The following is an 11,177-nucleotide window of genomic DNA, read 5'->3' as shown; positions in this document are numbered from 1 at the left end:
TGTTCGTATGATGTGTATATGTATTTGTTTATTAATATATTATTAAAACATCTACAAAACTAATACATATAGGATATATACTTTTAAATTTATATTATACTATTATTATTATTATATTAATATTGCCATATATTCAATATAAGATTTATTGGATATGTATTTATTAGTTTCCTAATGATCTTAAAACTTTTTGTATGTTCGTATAATGTGTATATGTATTTGTTTACTAATATTATTAAAACATCTACAAAACTAATGCATATATTATTATTATTATTATTACCATTATTATTATTATTATTTAGCAATCGATTGTCTACCAATAAACATGATTGACATGTTTTTGAAACGATACGTGACATAATCCTTGATCAACAAATGTCCTTTTAATTTATTTATTTTGTTAAATTAGTTTTTTTAGTCGTATATAAATTCAATTTTCTAATTAGACTTAGAAACAAACTATAACTCTTAATTTATTAATATAAAAGATATTATAACCGTATTTAATTGATCGTTTTTTCATTAATAAATTAGAAAATAAGTTATTAACTATAATAAGTTATTACTTATATTAACTATAATAAGTTATTAACAGGAAGATTTCAAAAGTTTGATTTTACGTCCGAAATCACAAGTCTATTTGACATCCACTATGCTTACAAGTTCTCATTTTGATGTGGTTTTAAAAATTTAAGGTAAATTTATAACTCTAACTAAACATATATTATATTTAATTATCATTACTGTTTATTATAATTTTGTTACGCTCATCGATTTATTAACCATAATTTATTTCATATTCACGAATCATGTATGGGGCATATTCGAATTTCTTTGTCATATAATTTATATAGCTACCGTACATCGTACGGGTATTAGGACTAATTTACCAATATATACATAACTAGGTCCTTAATTCAATCCTAAACAAACAAGGACCCTTGGATGACTTTCAACTTTGATTTACAACCATTAGATCAAATTTAATTATTTCATCTTTGTAAAATGACGATATTAATACTTATACTTTATATGTCTTGTCAAAATATACCATTTTTAATTAATATAATATATCATAAATAATAACATAACATAACAATAATAATATACATAGATATAGATCATTATTCGGATTCTTCATTTCTTGAACAATTGTGATATTATATTTATTATTTTACAAATTATTTAAGATTTCAAACGTAGATTATTTTTATATTTATATTTATATATGTATTTTGGATCTACTATTTTTAGAATCTACCTATGCATAAAGAGAGAAAATATGTTTGTTCAATAAAAATTATATCATATGTGATCCATCAATTGATTAAATATTATATAACTTTTTTTTATTTCGCAAGATATGACCATGAGTGTGTACGACATTAATTAAAAACCTTTACAAATAGCTCAATGATTTTTGATAAAACTTTGTTAAAATAATAATGCATCTAAACGAAAACTATACAACAATTGTATAAGGTTTCATATTAAAATATAAAATTAGATGCATACCCACAAGATGCGACGAAGACAATAAACAACGTCAATTGCGATTATATCATATATTTATACCAATACACGGTATAAACATTAGTTTTCAATATAACATAACTAATAGTTATTTAGTGGGTTTTTGGAATTGCGTCTTTAAAATAGATTTTGCGAATAAAACTTGCGTATTGAAAAATCATACATTAACCTACTTTTTCAAAACTACATTTTTTCTATACGAAATATCAGATAATCAATTTTTTTAAACACAGTAATTAAATAAACTTTTTCAATATGCAATCCCAACTCCCAAACTCCTTTTTAGTTCACCAGATGTAACTTTTATTATAATATAATTAGTTACGCTTTGTCTATATAAAAATTCACATTATCAATCTTAAACACCTTTTTATTTAACCAAATGTAACTTTTATAATTAAAATATTAATATTTATGGATATTAAAATAATATAGTCTAAGAACATTTTAGGGTTTAACTCTTAATATATATATGTATCTAACATTCTATTCTCGAGTTATATTATATGGATAAGAAATGAAAAGATTAGAAAAGAGAAAAAAAGAAAAACAAATTTAAGAAGTAAAAGTTATTTTTGAGTTAAATTGAAAACCCAAGAATCAAAAGGAAAGTAAAGTGTTATTTGCATGTTTGAGTTTGAAAGAAAAAATATATAACAATACAATTTACAAAGATACTCTTTTTATTTAAAGTAAAATATGTGTAACCCGCTTGATATCTTATACTTTATTATCTTACATAAATATAAATATAAATTGGAAGTTTCAAAACATGATTTCATAAAAATTAAATCTGTTACGAAAAAAAGTTCTAGCCGTTTTAAATTTATATATATTTAATACATGGTAAAATAGTCATTAGTTTAATAACAATTAATTTAATATTTGTTACATGATATTAAAAATTCCACTATCACAATGTTAACATTAGTTTATACAATTAATAATCCCTCATGTATGACATAGTAGGTGTGAACGGTGGAGAGACATGTTGAGTAACAATATTTGCGAAATAACTGGATTCTTAAGTGTAAAAGGGCATGATGGTAATTACATTAAACAAAATGTTTGTCTCCTACACAATCCGACCAAATTTGGGTGGAAAGATTTTCACTGTTTTCTTGAGTTTTTTTATGGAATGAAAAAAAAGGAAAGCAAATGATTACAAAACAAGTTGTGTTCTTTAGTTGAATTTAAGGGTGGAAGGAAAGTGAAATGAAAAGAAATGGAATGATTTATTAGTTGATTTTGTCTAAAACATTTTTTCTCTATTTATGGGATGGTTTGAGAGGAAGATAATATAACTTTCAATTATTTCTTTTCTTTTATAAACCAAACTAGATAACACAGTGTTTGAGCCAAAACCCCTCAAAATTCCCTTTATTCTGCATTCTTTTCTTTACGTAAAAAACTTAAAAATGCAAAAGGCTTTAATTTCTCTTTCTTTTCTTTTTCTTCCCATATAAAAATTAACTCAAGAATCTAGTGTAAAAGTTTATTAGTATAACTTAAAATAAAATCTTTGATAATTATGTGATATGTTAAAAGAAAATTTCCACACAATTATTTGTAACATTCAAAATTCAAAAATTCAAATAAATTAACTATAAGTGCATGATTTAGAAATTTTAGTATATCGATGTAAAATTACTTTTAAAAAGTCTTTAAAAAGTAACCATAAAAACAAATAGTAGACTTTTGAGACTTAAATATTAAGATTTTTTTTAAAAAAAAACTATATTATTAGATATAGGGGAAACATATATGTAATTCTAATTGGGAAATTAACATACATTTAGTACTTTTTAAAAAGATGATATATCTGTTCACAAAATATGTATTTACAAGTTTGCTTGAGCGGTAATCAATTAAATATTTGATGTAAGTGTAATGGTTAGATATTACTATATGATGCTCATATATTTTATATAAGATTATTTTTTATTTTGTTAAATTTTCTTTATGTGTGTATTTATATAAGAATTAAACTACATAAAATATTGTAAAAATGACTAATTAGTTACACGACTCAAAAAGAAGAAGAATCTAATTTAGTTCTTAATTATTTTCAACTAAACGAATTTGGTTATTTTTGAATTTTAAATTATCACTTGATATATTCATTTTAAGTTTTACTAATTGTTTATAAAAACATAAAATCATGAAATTTTATGTTTTTATCTTAACTTTGATTATAAATACAATAGTCTTCAATGAAACTTTGTTTATTTGTAAATTAACTCATTTTACAAGTACTAATTTACATCTTTTGCATCATGATACTAATTAATCTATCAATATTTGTCAATTTACGAAATTATGAAACGATAATAATATCATTAGTTAAATATGTTCTCTCGCATATTACGTGACAATAATCTAGTTATACAATACAACAATGTAAAACATATTTTAGTGATATACGACTGAAAAAATGATGGTCTACGGTTTCTTACCTTATTATGAAGGGCCAATGACATGAAAACATAAAAGAGGCTAACTTGTAATAAACTTTTGGTCATATTTTTATTATAAAAATAAACTCGTAATACATTCTTTTAATTAAAATAGATATAAATAGTGAATGTTTGACTAAATTTTACATCTCCACTCCTTATAAATCGATAATGTAAAGTTTCGCACATCGAACTAAATATGGCATAATAATACGGTATCAATTAGTACTATTGACTTAAATGAAGAATATATTCTATAAAATTTGACATGAGTCTTTAACCTAGGGATGTGTGCGGGTCGAAACCCGGCCTGAACAGGGATGATCCGTGCCCCGTGATAGCACGAAAAACGGAACCGTGACCTGGTCCGTGATGTTTCAGTTCGGGTCGGGCTCGAGCGTGCCACGGGTTTCTTTAACAACTTTTTTGTTTTCGGCTTTACCCGGCCCGTCCAACCCATCACCTGGGAACGCATGCACTAAAAACATGACCCGTGACCCGGCCCGTTCGGAATTCGGGCGGATCGGTTCCGGGCCGGGCTCGGGTTTCTGGGTTTTTTGCTCATCCCTACTTTAACCTGCTCATACAACATGACAGAATTGCATCATTTTATTATTCAAGTACTCCGTAACAATTATTATCATTGATTTTATCATAAGATCGTTAAGAATAAAAAAAGTCAATCAGGATGAAAAAGAAAATCGCATTATTAACCGATATTTTGCTTTATTTAGATTTTAGACGTACATCAAACGTAGTTATCTATATTTATATAAAATGAACGTTTTAAAATTTGTTACTAGTTGTAATGCGTAATCTAGAAAAAGAAACAAAAAGATTAAATAAAACAATTGCTTTTGTTTGTCTAACAAAGAAAAATATAAACTACATTGGTTCCCTTCTATTTATATTTTATGTGTTGTTAACCGAGAAAATATTATGAACCACCAAATTGTTAAATTTTAGACATTAAAAAACGATAAAGTGAGGTTGGTGGCTCTCAAATGGACAAGTTCCCATTAATCCTCGCTATATTTGATAAGTTATTCCTAAATCAAATGGCGACAAGAGGCTAATGCCTGCTTATTTTTTACTTTTAAAGATTCTTACAACTTTTAATGGAGCTGCCTCTATAAAAATATAACTATTGCGATTGTGGATGGTGACACTAGGATTTATTAATTATTTAGAATAGAAAATGTAAAATTTATGAAGAAAAAAAAATGTGTTATAAAATGATGCAAAACATATACAATGAGAGTTTGAAAAGCACTATATCTTTTATTTATTTTAATATGACAGCTATACTTGTCTTTATTTTTTAAAGATCTTTTGTAATAAGCGATATGTTAATGTAACCTCTATTTTATCGTATATAAAAAAAGTCAGCATGAGTAGTATATTCCTAAACCCAGGAAATAGTAAATATGAAAAAAATAGTGTCATCGATTATTATTTCGGGATTGTGATTAGTTTGAGATCCATGGATTTTAAGTTATGTTCAAGTATGAGAGATTGAGAGGTGCAGATACAACCCACTGATAACGTGGTTATTATCCCCTCTTCAAACCGCAATCAAAAAATCTTAAAATACTAATTAAGCCACAACCCTTATTTAGAAAATTTCAAACTCTTATCCATTAGAAATCCTACTGTATAAATATGAGTTGATGAGTGATGTGCGCAAGTTCTTTTGAGCTAACAATAATATTTTCTGTCAAAATGAGAAAGAGTCGATATTTTGACGACCGTTCATTATTAATTGATTTTGATTACACGATATAATTTTTAAAAAAAAAATTCACACATGAAAACACACATGACTTGTACTATATGTGTTATTCATACTACATTATAAAACATTTTTTTTAAGTTTTTTCTTTTTTCTTTTAAATAAAAAACTAATAAACTCAAACTATTTATCGTCTTTATTCATTAATTTAAAACATACGTTCTTCAACATTGAATATAACTAGTACATTATTTTTTTTATATAAATTATTTTTATATTAGTAATAACACCGTTACCGTCACCGTCGTTGTCCCCACATTTACCGTTGTCATCGTCGCACCACGCATATGTGCCTGGTGTAAAATAGAGATTATTAAAATATGCTATCATTAACTTACTAAAAGAAAACATTTTATGAAAGTTATATGCACTTAAAACTTCTTTATATTATATATATATATATAATATAAAGAAGTTTTAAGTGCATATAACTTTCATAAAAAACGTGTTTTTTTTATCGATTTTGACGGAGCCATGTGTTGTTAAACACTTAAATAATGATAATTAGTTATGCACTATGTCAGTTTTATGGACTTTTAATGCATCAAAATATAGTTTTTAAGTGTTCTCATTCGTTCTCATTTTAAGTTGGTTCTCATTTAATTGTCACCCTATATATATATATACATGAATTCATTTCAAGAAATAAAATAAAAACTCTAAATAGAGACAAAAAGACTTCTGATTTGCTTGTTTCTGAAAAGATTTTATCGTTTAAACGTTGTAGAGAATTGAGAATTCTAATTTCTTTCAATTTGAATTTAAAGAATCAAAAGGGTGTGCATAAAAATAAATTATTTTGCAAAGAGAACAGACTAAAAAACTGGAGTCAATTTTTGGATGAAAGTAAAAATATCCACAGAAAAAAAAAAATGAATTAATTAAATTAAAGTTCTTTTTTTTTGCCCAATTATCGATTAGAAGATTTAGCTTGTATGAATCGCTATTGGTTTGATACCAATAATGGGAGCCGTTTGAGTATGTTAAGGATATCTTATATATATATATATATAATATATATATATATATATATATATAGGGTAAAGTTATTTTGAGAACCTTTTTTGTGAGAACCTTTAAAAACTTTTCAAATCAATCCCAACCGATGCTTGTTCTTTACATGAAAATTGTTGTTTGATTGTTTTCTAAATAACTTATGTGTAATTTTGAAGTTTATAATTGTGTGGAGCATAAATTATCATCCGTTATACAATTATGTGAAGATTTGGATTCTTGATCACATGTGCACGAATATTGCTATGATCACATGTATGCAAGTCGATCACATGTAATCATAGCAATATTCGTGCACATGCGATCAAAAATTCAAATCTCCACATAATTGTATAACGGATGATAATCCATGCCTCCACACAATTATAAACTTCAAAATTACATATAAGTTATTCAAATTACAATCAAAAAATAATTTTCATGTAAAGAATAATCATTGGTTGAGCTTGATTTGAAAAGTTCTCAAAGGTTATCGCAAAAAAAAGTTCTCAAATTATCTTTTCAATATATATATATATATATATATATATATATATATATATATATATATATATATATATATATAGTCTAAAGGAGAAACTGTACATCTCCAAATCTGGATCACCCTATAAACTACAAAAGGAATTTTAAATCTCATTCAAAGATATCGCATGTGCCATGTACTATATGTCATATAATAATGTTTCATATATCAACGATTTCATTTTATTAAAGTATAAAAGTATTATATATTTTGTTACTTGCTATCAACTATATAATTAACAAAGTAAATGATAGATTGTCTGATACTCTGATTTACTACAAACAATTTTTTTTGTAAAAGATAAAGATTTTATCCATTGTGTTATATTTGATCCATATATGGTTTGCCGAGTTTGGAGTCATGATCAAAAGTAACAGGACGTACTTATTGTTTCGTCCATTCGCAAATAACTAGCTAGCTAGTATAATCTTCCCACATTAATGTAGAAAACAATGTTAGTTTTGCCTATACACATCTAGTGATCTAGTATCACAATTCACAATATGAATCATATCCTTACTTTTTCTTACTATTTCCAATCAATTGTGACGTTCATCTATTTTTTAATTTTTTTGAACGGCAATGTATATTAAAAAAAAAAATCAAGCAAAATGCTTGATAACCAAAGAAGAGTACAATAAGTTACAGAAAAAGAACGGGATTTCAATATATACATAGCTTTTTTTTTAAGTTCATCTATTTCATATATACATAGTTTTTTTTTTTTTTGAACGGCGAATTTCAATTTTTTTGGAGTCTAGACTATGTTGTCTTAACCGGGCCTACGCTAAAGCACCCCATACACCAGGTCTCAACCCAAAAAGAGGAAAACCTCATATTAATTCATCCGAAGGCACGACAATTAATAGAGGTAAACTCTGCCCCTTAGACATGAACCTGGATATTCCAGTTTCAATTCACATATACATAGTTGATGAATATATTTACTTTCAGTGTACTTTATATTCCGTGACTTATCTTTCAAAATTATTCACTCTTAAATTTCTACACCAAACTGTTTCTGCCGACAATATGTATCTTTCAAAAAATGATACTTCAACATCATTCTAATTTTAGATACAAACTTTCATAATACAATTTTAGTTTTCAGAATTCGATTAACATTGTGATAATATATCCTGATATTTAATTTTGTAATACACTAATGCTCCATAATATACATAAGGGAATTGATATTTGTAGTACTTATTTTGATAAATATATCACAGCTGTACACTACTTATTTGTATAATTTAACTATACAACTTATTTTGATAAATATATTACAGTTGTACACTACTTACTTGTATAATTTAACTATACAACTTCTACGATATGGTAGATCCATCAAATATAATGATACGAATATAACTTCCTTATACAAAATAACAAATCCATGACAATTTGGAAATTTTCATATAAATACTCTGAAATAAAGCCTCTTATCATATATCAGATTACAATGTGTACGAAAAATAATGTAAAATGTTGGGAATAAAAATTAAGATAAGGTTTCATTGGGATCGATGTAATGAGATGCGAGTCTGTGACGATCGCCAATAATTGTTTGTACGGATTCCTATCAAACATTTCCCCCACTTGTTAAATTCAATCTCACGTGGAGCCCTTCTAGGTATCCTAGCTCATCATAAAATACCGCAAATATCAATGAAAAATGATAAATCCTCATATAAATTAGCTTTAAAATCTTTCGAAAGTTATAAGAGGAAACATGTGGTAGGTATTGATATTCAACTAATTCTCTTTTTTTAATCTTGTCTTCTGATTTTACCACATACATATATCTAATAATTATGAGGTTTTTTAACCCATTCTTCAAAAAGAATTAATCATTTCCCAGTAGTGACATTGACATTTTCTAGTTGATATTTCGATGGGAACTAATATCTCACTAAACATTATAGGAATAACGAACATGGTACCCGTACGTTGCGACGGATATCATGGACGACGGTGGCCAAGGTGTTGGTGATGATGGACGACGGCGGTGGTTATTCACAGAAATAAAGAAGGTGTGTATTGTTTTGGTATATAGAAAGAAATAATATTTTGTGTGTTGTTTTGGAGAGAGAAAAAGAGAATGAAGATATTTAGTTTTGTTTTAAGAGAAAGGGTAAAAGGGTAAAATTGTATGTCCCAAACATGTAAACTTTTCAACACCCCATATAATTTTTAATAGGGAGTATAGAAGTATAGATACACAATAACGTTTAACATATTATTACTTTTATAAAATTCAAGGGGTAAGATTATAAAAGAAAATAACTGTAACACACATGTCACATTTATAAGGTTTTAAAAGAATTTTAGACTAATATTTATAAGGATGAATCATCTTCCATTTAGAAATTGGATAATTATTAATTATCCTAACTCATAAGTCTAAAAATTCTCCTAAATCATAAGATGGTGACATGTAAAAGATCAAAGGGTAAGATTATGAAAATAGATTAAGTAGAATACATTTGTCACATTCATATAATTTTAAAATGACTTTTATGCTAATGTTTAGGAGAATTAACTATTTTCCTTAAAAATTTATAAACAAAATCTCATTACTTAAATTATGATTATGGTTTTTTATTTGAATTTGGATCACTAACGGAATAATGAAGTATCATTAGGGCTGTCAATCTTGACCCAACCCGAAAAAAGTCAGGTTAGGGTTAGGGTTTTCAACCTACCAACTTGCCAACCTGATTTTTTTTAGGTTGGGTTTGGGTTGAGTTGTTGGGTTGTCAGGTCGACTCGTCAACCCAATACTTTAAAAATATTTGATTTATGTGTAATATTTTATACTTACTATCTACTTATCCATACGCAATAGTCTCATTTTCTATATATCTAATATAAAGTAATTTCACATCTAAAATAAAAGAATGTCAAAATTTTGTGAGATGATAACTGATATTGGGTGAGACGGTAAGTTTATTAACTTTGTACCAAGTTCTAACAATACCATCGTATATTTTTTTATGGGTACTTTTTGTTTTCAACGTACACATTATTGATAGAACTTTATATTGGTTGATTTATTCCGTTATATATTTATATATATTTGCTTATCAGGTCATGGGTTGGGTCATGGGTTGGCATGTTGTGGATCAGGGTTGAAATTTCTAACCTGAAACTTTTAGTGAGTTGAGTTAGGGTCAGAGTTTTTCAACCCGCCAACCCGAACCCGAACCTATTGACAGCCCTAAGTATCATCATGCCATGAGTCATATCATCTGATCATATCTCCACTGATATAAATCTATATTTAAATTTACTTTTAAAGATTCTTTAATGTTAAATTTTAGCTCCAACGTTATATGTAACAAAAAGGTAATTGGATTGGAATTCCTCTAATCCCATGTACCATTTGATACCCACTAATCCCTCAGTTAGACTGGCGTCCAGGTAAATCCCAACCACTTAATAATCCCCTGATTATCTCAAGTTAACTTTTGGCAAGACTCGAACTAAAGACTTCTTTGAAAAGTGGTGGCTAGTGGCCACTGGGCTATTACCTAATATTTTAGGTTAGGTTTTTGGAAGCCATTATCCTTGATGGGTAATGGGTTCGAAGTATGATTAGATACCTATTTTGCAATTCCAAAGAATTAGATCAATTATCTTTTAACGTAAATGAAACTTATTCATTATCAACAAAAACCGAAAACAAATGAGTAAGAATGTTTAGTAAGTTCCTATCCTACAAGTACGGCATATATGTTGGTTCAGATTGGGCTACTAAAAATAATTACTATACATGGGCCACTTGACGGTGGTCTCATCTGAATCTTTTAGAAACGGGCTAAGTTGGATATTTTGCGTTTCTTTTGTGTCCTGT

The sequence above is a fragment of the Erigeron canadensis genome, chromosome 8 (genome assembly GCF_010389155.1).
Source record: "Erigeron canadensis isolate Cc75 chromosome 8, C_canadensis_v1, whole genome shotgun sequence".
Classification (NCBI taxonomy): Eukaryota; Viridiplantae; Streptophyta; class Magnoliopsida; order Asterales; family Asteraceae; genus Erigeron; species Erigeron canadensis.
This window is presented reverse-complemented; position numbering follows the sequence as displayed.